The 12,370-nt window shown below is 41.1% G+C and overlaps 1 protein-coding gene across 1 annotated transcript in view; it reads left to right on the top strand.

The window, feature by feature from the left end:
* Nucleotides 1-8,154: 8,154 nt before the first annotated feature.
* The window catches only part of LOC308323114 (ecto-NOX disulfide-thiol exchanger 2-like), a 144,864-nt gene continuing 140,648 nt past the window's right edge, over nucleotides 8,155-12,370 (top strand). Inside the window, exons 1-2 of the mRNA XM_080774736.1 lie at nucleotides 8,155-8,286; nucleotides 11,008-11,065. The gene's annotated coding sequence lies outside the window, so the exon portion shown is untranslated. The remainder of the gene's footprint in view (nucleotides 8,287-11,007; nucleotides 11,066-12,370) is intronic.

The raw sequence follows: 12,370 nt of genomic DNA, 5'->3' as shown, positions 1-12,370 counted from the left end.
TGCCAGGTACTACAACCTTGACATGGCTGCGCCTTCAATGGCGCACGCAGTCCTGGCGGCTGCCACCAGATGAGTCAAGTGGGTTGGACCCCCAGGGGACCAGACCCTCAGGCCTCACGGTAGGCTAGGACCCTCTGGTCCCCCTCCCCTGCCTATCTAGCCTTAGGTTAAGTCACAAGCACTTAGACAGTCTTACATGACCAACCCCAGGAGCATATAAGGCAATTTAGATTGCCAGCTCCTCTCAAGGAATTAGGGTTCCTTGGGTCTGTGACCCAAGGGATCCTGACTCCTTTTAGGCAGGGACATGAGCTTCATGAGGATTCTACTTAAGGGCCACTAGGTCGGTGACCTGGGGGCCCTCTTTTCCTCGGGGATCACGGGGTCAGTGACCCCAGTTGATCCCCAAACTTCGTCCTATCCGGGTGGTCACTGCACAGGATGCACGTGACCCCCAGAGAGGGCACCTCTACAGATGGGTCTTGTCTCGTGTTCGTTTGTAGGGAGCTTATGATTCTCCCACAGTGAATTACTGAAGCGAATTAAACTTAAAATAACATTAGGTTACTTTCTAGGTAACCATGGTTATTTAAGTGAAATGAGCGAAGTAATTCACTAAGATACCCTTGTGCTTGGTCTCAGCAGAAGAAAGTATCATTTACAAATGAGCAGCATACGTCACCGCGCCACTATACCTTCAGGCGGAGCCTCGGCGAGATGACGTAACGCGGCATAAACCCATCTAATATCTTATATGGGAGTTTATAGTTGTTCTGTTGTCTCACGCCTGGAAGGCGTGTTCCCACAGTGAATTACTTCGCTCATTTCACTTAAATAACCATGGTTACCTAGAAAGTAACCTAATGTTACTGTATACACTCTAATTGCATCCCTGCTGCTTTCAGGTCAGTCTCGATTTAGCATACAGCCATCAGTGATGTCAGGTTACTGTAACGGTGAGAGCCTTTCCATCACACATACTGTAAGTAACAGGCATTGATTTATCTGTTTAGGAGTCAAAGTCACAATGGAGTACAGTGCAGAGCAGCATTCAGAAATGCTAATCTTCTCCTATCTCACTTAACTTCATGAACTGAGCTGAGCTGATTTTGAGTTGAGTTTTTAGATCATTAAACTATTTATTCATCAACTTATAGTTTGCTTTTGCTAAAATCATTAATGGTGTTTTTTATCTGCTCATTGAGTTGTTTTTTTCATATGCAGATGCATGTTGCTTCTTCTCATGGGAGTCATGTATAATTCATGAATACAAATAAGTGAATAACTACATATAAGGTTTTTAATGCTCGTTTTCACATTTTCGCATTGAAGCGACAAAGGGTTCATGGATCTCGAAATCCCCTCGTTGATTTCCAGAAGTCATACATGTCCAGTTCGTCAGTATATCAGCTGCTGTGTGCATCACAGAGGCTGTAGATCAGCTGATGCAGGTCTTATTTGTGTGAAGGAAGGTCATAGCACCATGTGGATGCTGGATCAATCAGACAGATTAATGCAGCCCAACCTGCTGACATGACGGATACAGACACCCCTATTACATCCAGGTCCTACTGTCACCAGCCTTATTCAGCTCCATTCATACTCCATTCATACTCGCACAAAAAGGTCTGCTAACAAGAAAAACAGCTATCATTTCGGAATAGCATATAAATTGGTATATAACATGGAAATAAATCACTTTCTATTAGAGATTTGTCGTTGGGAGACAACCAACAACACGGAGCATCGGAGCGTCCTTCATGGGTAGCCTCTGTGTGACACACTCATCGTCACAAAGGTGGTACTGTGTAAAATTCTTCAATAAATAAGACCTTCTGCTCTTGGTGAGAAAGAAAAAACACCATTAGCAGCACTGCCTAGCCTTAACAAAAGCTTCATTCCAAAATAACAGGCTAAAGTTCCACATAGAAATATTTATTTTGGAAATACTTATATCCCAGAGGCAAAAATGACACATTATAGCCTCTATAATTCGCTGAGTATCTCTCTTTGCAGTTCAGACAACCGAGGTCAGAGTAGGCCAGAACAAAACCATCCTGGAGTTTCAGTGGGAGAATTAACCTCTCCATCACATGAGGAGTCGAGATTCAGGATTATAGCGAGTAAGACATGCATTAGTTCATTATTGGACTCTGATCCAAATACCTGTATGACCCATGTCTCACCAACATTAACAGTAATAACTTGGTAATCCCTCCAGACATGCTGTTGCAGACTACAGTAAGTGCACCGTGTCATGAGCCTACCTGCAAGTGAATGTCTGCAGATAGTAATTATTACCACAGGTAATTAATAATTATCCATAGCTTCATCTAGAGTTCAGCTCTCTGTTTCGGCTTTGAGACGTATTGCTCTCTGCTCTTTAGGCCTACTCCTTTCCTAACACTAGAAGGAAAAAGCCATAGTTATTCCTTGCCAGCATGGCATGGATGATAACTCTCAAACAGAAAATGTTACGTTGTTGATGTACAAGTCAGTTTAAAATATGAACACATATAACACATACAAAGACATCCTGCAGTATATGCATGATTGCTAGATCAGCAATGTCAACAATTGCTAGATCGACAATTTCTGTCAGAAGAGAAAAAACAAAAAAGGTCTCTCTCTGTAATGGATCAGAAGAAGTTCTGAGTAATGTCTGTTGCTGCTTTACAGATAGAATAACATATTACTGGTTACATTTATACAGTACAGTATACATCAAATAATTAACAATTAGAAAGTTAATATTGAAGAAAACAATGTCACTGTCAAGTGTCAACTCGAGTGTATTAGCTGAAGGCCTAGAGTCCCTAGACAATGAGTATTGATTAATCAGGTAACAACAATATACACCGGGGTGATTTGACTGTGACAATAACTAAAAGGTTATTTTCTCTCTGTGGCATATACCTGCTACACAATGGCAATAAAAATGACGTTTTTCAAATGTATCGTTTTCAATGAGAGCTCATTATAGTGCTCATTATAGTGCTTATTGCTTAAAATTCAATATCCAAGCAGATCCCAGGGTTAATTGCCACAAAATAATTTATCGCAACCTGATAAATGTTACGTAAGATGTTTTAATTCAGTAATCAGCCAACTCAGTGACTGAAAAACCTGATTGGATCCGTTCCTTCTGAACTTTCTGCTCATCAGCTTATAGAAAGAAGCGGGCATCCTTGACTTCATATTTCTGATGGCTACAGGAGACTTAGCTTTACTGTCGTGTTGCTAGGATACAGAACTTTTCGCAAGTGAACCACTATGGACATGATGAGATTTGGGCAGGCTTGACACTTGAATGCTTTGCATCATTCCACATATTATGCACTTCACAAATACTTTGGATGCATGTGAGTAGGGAACCTAATGAGAAAAGCACAACAGACTGGCACTGGGAATGCAGACAGCAGCTTTGGAAGGAGATTGGATGCCTGCAGGAGGGATGATATTGAATGCTCTCACACATGCTGCAGATGAGAAATGACATGTTTTCTCTACTTAGGTTATATTGGGTACATTATAGGTATTATTTTTCCATTTTCCTGTAGTTGATAACACAATCACTTCAGGAATATTTGAAAGCCAGTATCCATAATACAGTGCAACTTGCAGTGCCGGTGGCATGTACACAAATGATTGATTTATTCTGTTACTCATGAGCCACACTTGGTGGTGGGGGGGATTTTTTCTATAATTTCTATCCCACGATTTTGTAACCCATTTTTCACCCCTGTGTCAATTATCTAATGTGATCCTGGGCTCTACACACCCTCCGCCGAACCTGGGGAGAGCAACGGACTTGAACTCATGCTTCCTTCATGCATGAGTGTCCAAGTCACTCCTTTAAACGTCCAACCAGGGAGTTTCCCTGGTTGGACGTAGCGTGTGGAAGGAACACGTTATTCCAACCAGTTCCTTTCCCCTCCATCAGGAGCCCCGGCTGCCCAGGGGGAGGCAGTTTAGAGACCAGGATTACTGCATGCATGTTTTTTGTGGGGGTACCTACCCTAGGGGACACGGGGAGAACATGCATACTCCACACAGAAGGGACCTTTCGCCAACCCCGCCTCGGGTATGGGCACTGATGATACGGAGGAGAGGACAAGCCGCCAGCGCCCACAGCGTCCCGAGCGGGAATCGAACCCAGGGCCTTCTAGCTGTGAGGCGACAGCACTACCGACTGTGCCACCGTGCCCCCACAAGCACACAAGCATCTTAAAGTGCCAACCCATGGATTAAGAGACAAGAGTGCTACATTATATCAGCTGCCATGCATGTCCACTATTCACACAATGACCAGTCAAAAATATACAGGTTCCGTTTTGAGCCCTCAACCAACATAAATTGTGAGCCAGCTGAGGTTGTTGTGGATTAGAACATTAGTGGAATTTGAGCTTGTTTGGTGCATGTGAAGTTGAAGCTGTGCTGTGAGTGCTTAATTTAAGTTACTTGCTGTGAACCAGGTAACAGCATCTCCCCTGCTGTGACTGAGCTGTTAATGGTATATCATCACCCATTTGGGAATATTACCGGATCATTACATGGCGATAGATCTCTCAACCAAGTGCCAGAAAGTTAAGTCCAGTTAGAGCATGCTTGTAACACAGGAAAGAGTAATGGTTATTGATGTTTAGTCACTGTAGAAACAGATATTCATTACAGGGCAAAGAGTGATTAATGGGTGGTCTAAACTAGTGCAAACATGTCAAGACAGAAAAATGCATGTTAAATTGTCAAATCCATTAAGGAGAGGGGTGGGGTGTTCAGTGGAGTAACTGGTGGTAAATTACTCAGAATAGTTAATTATACAATGCTGGGAATGCTGGGACATACTGTATAATAATCCTCTTGTAATGACATTTCACTTGATATTATCCTCTTTGTTCATGCTCTTGCATTTATCAAGAGCATAGTGACCACAATAGACGGAATAGACAATAGTGTCAGTCTGAAGGCGCTGCTACGAATATTAATAAACTGCATAGTCAATACTCTAGGGCAATACCTAGGAACCTTCATCAGTAAACACAATGACCGGGGTCTGTCACATTAGTGGTCCGCCTTTTTGAAACGCCACAAACCACTACAAGGGACACAGCTTCACTCAGGCAGCCCGGTTTCATGGATGCTTTCTTGTAAAAAAGTTAATTGTCTCCACCAGGCCGAAGGCATGGATCGGGAGAGAGTATATTTTGCACTCCGTCCGTGTGTGTGTGTGAGTCCGTGCGTGTGTCCGCCTCAAATCATGAACGGAGCGTGCCCTGCCCTGGTGGAGAGCTTTGTCCCCGAGGGCATGCACTTTATCTTTTGACTTGCGTTGGAGTGGTTGGCTCACTGAAAGGAAACTAAGCTTCACACATAGGGAGTGTGTGTGCAAAATTTGGCACAGAGATTAGCTGTACAAAACATATACTCTCTCCCTATGCCTTCGGCCTGGTGGAGACAACAAACTAGCTACATACCGGAAAACCGTGCCAGCACTACCCACAGCCCCACAATATTGTAAAGGGACCGGTTTGAAGGCTCAGCTTCAGGGAGAGAATATTCTGTCCCTGGTGGGTGACGATCTTTAGATAGCTCAATAAAATGACATAGTGCTGAAAAACAAGTTAATAATTTAGTTTTGATATGTCTTCTTTTATTTTCTTGATCTAAATCTGACAAAGGTCACAATTATTCAAAAATATTGTTTGTTCATACACTGGTCCACCTGGCTCTTATTGACTTCAATGCATTCCATCAAGCTTATGGCTACAATTTAGCTCCCAGCCCAGGTGTGTCAATGGTGCATGCCTGCCATAGAATGATAGAATGCTTCTCTTCCTTCATTTAGAAGTTCCTTGCCCTCATCTAGGTACTAGGTAGCCACTTATCATGTACTGCCGGTGCTGCCCAAAGGTGAATGCCCATATTAGCTGTGACAGTTTACTTATTAAACTGTGACACTGACGCAAGAATAGCATTGATTGAATATAGCCAAGAAAGGAAAGAAATTACACAAAATGAAAAGTCTTGCTTGATAATACAGCAGCGGTATTACAGCTTCAATGAAATGGATGTGTTGTTCCTTTGGGATTTTGGATCATTAAATCAGGACACGTCTCCGTCTTGGAAAAGGCCTTGGGTGACATTAAAAAGAGAAGAAATTATGAAAATATAGATGGTGCCGTTCAGTTAATGACGGAAGGAAATGCAAAAGTGAAATACGCTTCACACATCTCAGGCCAAAGGACATTGCAAACTGCCATAAGGGAATACAACATGAAGGCTATTATTATCGTGATCAACATTATGTGATAAACAGGACAATGAGTTTTTTGATTGATTGATTGAATATGCCATATGCCATATGTGTGTGCGTTCAACACGGGTCGATAAGGCTTTCATAATACGATTGTGCGCAGAGCGAGGCCAATTTATGTATTACCACATAGGTTTTAGCACCTTCAAAATCCAGCCCTTCTAGTCAAAGAAAGATTAGCCTCCAGGATGGAACCTATAGGTATAGGTAATTTCATCAAGTGTGATAACATTTTGGACCAAGGGCTATAGCCCATATCGTACGGCATACAATAGCACGCCGTTTTTTATCATTTTTGAGGATTTGAAAAAAATGAAAAAATGAAAAAAACGATGGGTTTTTTGAAATTTTGAAAAAAAAAGTTATCCTCGTTTCTCATCATTTTGGACCATGGGCTATAGCCCATATCGTACGGCATACTATAGCACGCCGTTTTTCATCATTTTTGAGGATTTGGAAAAAATGAAAAAAACGATGGGTTATATTGAAGCGTGCACCTACACACACACAGGCGCACATGCGTATGCACACCTGGACCTGTAAATGAACAACACAAAAACTAAGGCACTGGTGTCGGACTTCTGGTTTACCGGAACGGGGTTCAACTCCCTGCAGTGCCCTACTCAATGTGTTGTATTTACCGGAAAGGATGGGAAACAATTCCGCAATTTCCGCAATTTCCAATTTCCGCAATTTTCAATTTCCGCAATTTTGCAATTTCCGCAATTTTCAATTTCCGCAATTTCCAATTTCCGCAATTTCAAATTTCCGCAATTTCCAAATTAGGCAATTTTCAATTTCCAATTTCCGCAATTTACAATTTCCGCAATTTACAATTTCCGCAATTTACAATTTCCGCAATTTTCAATTTCCACAATTTCGCAATTTTCAATTTCCGCAATTTCGCAATTTCCGGGAATTTCCTCGAGTATGCAGATGACACATCGCCCTAATCTCAGATACAGCAGAGAAAGGAAGGGGACTACTACTGGCAGTACACACACACACACACACACACAAACGCCACTGGAAATTAGAAATGGAGAGAGAAAGACAGAAAGGAATCCCTAGAGGACCTCATAAAGGTCTCCAAACACCAAGTTTCCAAACACCATCAGAAACAATACAATAGCATAGGCTACTGTACAGTATAAGATTTATACTATATGCCTATATACCAGATTTATACTGCACACACTATCTGGAAGCCCCCTCTGACCCATAGAGTTATATGCTCTGACGTCTGACCCCACTTTGAAATCATGCTGATGATCTGGGGCTTATGCCAACTCTGACTATTGAAATGGAACTGAATATGGTGTGCACTATATTTTTAAATGCAAAGCTAAAATGTTTATATTGTCCACCAACTCCACTGCCTTTTACTGACAATATAACTGTCTCCTTTTTGTAGGCTTATTTTAGAATTTAGATTATGCATTCAAACGCCTGTTATTATTTTTATTTGAATGCCTTTTATGTAAAGTACCTTGTAAGGCCTATTGCCTTTGTGTAATAAACGTGGTAATTCATTCCAAAACCTTCCTTGTTATAACCTAGGAACAAGGATAACAACAAACGGCGCTTGTAGACCTCCGGCTTGCCGTACATATATACTATTGACAGATCTTGTTACAATTAATTTGCTTTTTAAACGTTGCTGCTCCGGTCTGGGTCTAGAGCGGATACGGAAACGGCGCTCGCATGTATGTGTGAGTGGCCGCTGTGCATAAATGACCGGATACAGTAGGTGGGCTCTAGATCGGATCACACTGATTATCGAAATAGGCAACAAACGCTACGGAAATCCTGCTGAGGTTTTGTCCATGGCCATCAGTATAGCTACAGACAGTTTGTTTGGACAGAGTTGTTTCCTAATCCTAGTAACATACTTCTACCGCTAAACTAAACAAGCACGTTTACACACGAAGATAAGAGAGTAAACAACGTTACCAACAAATTAAAGCACGCCGGTAAGTGAAAATATGAGTCGCAGTCTAACGTTACTGTTGTGTTGTTACGCCGCTGTTTCTTTCTGTGCCATTCTCACAACACTCCCCTGTGCTAGTTAACGTTAAACTCCACATAACGTTATTTATCAACTTCGTAAAGTATGCCTACAGCGACAGGTTGATGACTATAGATGGAGAGCAGACAATCACCGTGGCGTGACTGTATAACGCTTGTTTTTCTTTTGTACACGGGGCTGTACAGTATGTAGCCACACATGCTAACATACGTAAGATGGATCTCATGATCACTTCTGGCGACGTCATAATTCGGAAACTACTACTAGTGGTACACTACGCTAACATAATAATGAATAGCTACTAGCACTGCTATTGGACAAAAACACCATGTCACGTTTAATATTAAGTCTTGTGTACAACGATAGCCAGTCCAATGACAACTTTTACTTCTGTGGTATTCGTCACCATAGTTGTGGCGTAAACTGCTGACTAATGGGCGACAACGTAAACAAACAAGTTAGTATTTGTGTTGTGTATTTGCGCGGCCAAATTTTGGGGGGGTCGAACCCCCCAATACCCATTAAATGCATAGAAAACTGCATTTTGGCACAGTATACCTAACCTATAACACGATACAAAAACAACAGGTCTTACAAATCATTAGTCCAAATGTTTCTTGCAATGTCTTCTTCTGAAGATATCAGATATCTGATGACTATTTTCCCCATTAAAGCAAATTAAATTAAAATAAGCACACAACAGCTTTTTACTGTTTGTGTTTACTTAATAAATTACTGTTTTTGGAAACCAAAAGATGTTGAGAATGGAGCAGAACATACCGTAGTACATTTTTTGGGGGAACTTAACTGATTTATAGTAGGCCTACAATCGTTTGGATTGCAGTGACCCAACATTGTTTCTTCGGGAACAATATTTCTAGTTATTAATAATAATAATAATAATTATTATTATTACCTGTGCTTGATCCTGGATCTGCCCCTGCAGTCAGTTCTTCTTGCAGGGTCTCTGCTGGCTTATTATCCAGGCCTCTGCCTCCTCCCCATCTGTCTCAGTCTCAAGCAACTCTATGGTCTCAATTTCCTCTGTATCTTCATCCCCTGGCATCATCTAACTTTTTCTTTAACTACATTATCAGCTTAACTCTATCTTTTCTCTTTTCACAGTTGAGCTATTGTTTGTTGCATTGCCATTTTGCTTAAAATATTTGTCTAATCGCATTCTTCTTAGTGCGACAAAAGTTGCTTGTTTAGTTTCCTGTGTTTTTTAATTTCTTTAGTTCTGAACCAATCAGAACTAAGTATTTCGCTATGTCAGTCTGTCAGCCAACCAGAAACTATTTTGAACGTTGGAGGAATTTAATTGCTTAGGGAGATGAACGTCCGTTTCCGTATCCGCTCTATACCGGATTTTCAACCTGTGAAGTGAACTGGTACTCCCTGCACATCGACGCAAGTCATGCGAGCCGAAGGGAGAGAAACACTTCTTTCTCCATGTGCCCCAGAGCCGGAAGAGGCTACCTTTATATGTCTATGGACTAATACATTGCACAAGCACTCTTTAACATTTGGGCAAGAAGTTAAAGGGTAAGGCCACTTTTTTAGAGGTTTGGGTTGTTTTCTTACCTTATTATGGGCAAACTATTACATACCATGAGTTATTCATTTAAGAAATAAAAAATAGGGTCCATTGACTTTCATTGTAGCAGCTCTCAAAGTCACTCTTTTAGCACATAAACGAACGCAACAAAAGCTGATTCTGACAGTTTATGACAGGAAAACTCATGCGGTTTTATTTTTAATAAAAAATGTCAACTTTGTCTTGTTTTGACTAATTTGTGTAGAAAAAAGATCCGGTAGGTATGCCTACGCCGACCGAATCACTGCTGTTTGGTCCGATCTGATTCTTAAATTGCTAATAAACAACACAACGGAGCGAAGTAACTCATGGAATGGAATAGTTTTCCCATAATAAGTTAAGAAAACAACCCAAACCTCTCAAAAAGTGGTCTTACCCTTTAAGCACCGTCCTTATATTTTACATTCGTCAGCCAGTCAGCCTTGTGTTGATATGTTCCCCCCATAACCAGGGGGGCAGTCAGACAGTTCTTTTGTGAAGCCACTAAGGAAATGAAAGTTCATATAATGGCCTGTTGTGGCGCTCTCATTGGGCTAAAAAAAAACCCATAGCCCCATAGAAGTCCATGTATTTGGGCCCAACTTCACCTAGACTGTATTACCTTAATAAACATGGTCATGAATACTTTTTGCTTCCAGTCACTAGTTTAAAGTCTCATTTCTAATGTCATACTATTCTTTTTGGAAAATGATGGTCCCATTTATAAAAAAAATTACCATAAAGTCGCGCATGTTCTGAGGGGCGTGGCTACCGTTACAGTCTATGAACGGGATCCCCCACCCACTCGAGTCAAAATAAAAACCAACGAAGAAGAAGGGGGGAAGTCCCGCCTCGTTGTCTGGGCCAGCCAATGGGCCAGCTGGGCCCAAACGGATCTAGAAAGATGGCGACTTCCATTGCAAGGACTGACAGGCTTCATTTTACGTTCATGTTAGACCCGGGGAACGCTTTGTCCATATTTTTTACAGTCTATGGTTCCCCCTCAGCCCTGTTCTCCACAGGTTGTGTTGAGGGAATCTAGACTTCTTCTTCATGCTTTGAATTCTTTGAACCATCTATTTTTTTTAGGTTACTGGAGAAAATGGACATCTAGCTGTATGTATGCTGGTTAAAGTCATCATACAAGGTAAATAATAATTAACATCCTTTTTGTGTATTTCATTATTTTACAAAGCAGTATTTAATCGTTTATTGTTACACCATAGATACAGTTCTGGCTATGTAGGTATAATAATAATAATAATAAAACCTTTTTGTATATATAGCACCTTTCATGACATGAAATGCAGCTCAAAGTGCTTTACAGAGAAATGGAGAAAAAAGAAAAGCAAGGCATAAACATAAAAAAACAAAACAAGCAGTAATGCAATACAGTGAGGACATGAACAATAAAAGATCAATTAAAAGCAAGGGTGTAGAAGTGGGTCTTGAGCTGTGCTTTAAAAATGTCTACAGAGGCTGCCTGAGTGCCTGTCGAAGATACAGTGGGAGTTTGTTCCATGCCGTCGGACCGTAGAAGCAAAAAGCTGCTTCCCCGTATTTTTTAGTTCCCATTCTTTTAGGCAAAGCGAGCATGCCAGCAGTGGAAGACCTTAGGGGGCGGTTTGGGACATATTTAGGCAGGTAGTCATGTAGGTAGGAAGGTGCGAGACCATTGAGAGCTTTATACACAAGTAAAATAATTTTTAAAATCAATCCTAAAAACACCCGGAAGCCAGTGCAGTGAAACCAAAACTGGAGTAATATGTTCTCTCATCTTAGTTCTAGTTAAAACTCTGGCTGCTGCATTTTGGACAAGTTGTAATCTGTCAGTTGTTTTCTTAGGCAGTCCAGAAAAAAGTGCATTGCAGTAATCATACCGAAGGCGTGGATTAGCATTTTTGCATCGTCCAATGACAAGTAGGTAGGGCTACTTGTGCTAGTTCATTGCTACTGTTTCGCTGTTAATAACAATAAGAAGAAGTATCTTATTATTTGTAGTTCTGTATACTATACTTATTAGGCCTTTGACCCCCATTTGAAAATATTTAGAGACAGTCAGGGACGGCCAGAACAGATCTGTCAACTGTCATTTTTACCACAGAATTCTAAACTGTCTATAGCCCTACTGTAGGTACAGTAGCAACATAAAACTGGAATTAGAAACCTGCAGTGTAATCTGAGTCATGTACCCAATACATTTCTTTGGGATACTAGGCGGTAAAATAATAATTCAATTAAATTGTTCCTCATTTCGCTGGGGTCCCCATGGAACACCCCTGGACCCCACTTTGAGAACCACTGCTATAGAAAATATGTCTGTAACAAGGATATAATATGGTGACAAAGTTGCCCAATTTCAGCAAATAGTGCAATTTGCATAACATAAGCCTCGGCTCGTAGAGTACCAGGTATGAAGTAGAGTACATTATTTTCTTTAGTCCTAGGATAT

This window comes from Protomyctophum bolini (assembly GCF_963924005.1).
Source record: "Protomyctophum bolini genome assembly, chromosome: 10".
NCBI classification, from domain to species: Eukaryota; Metazoa; Chordata; class Actinopteri; order Myctophiformes; family Myctophidae; genus Protomyctophum; species Protomyctophum bolini.
This window is presented reverse-complemented; position numbering and strand designations above follow the sequence as displayed.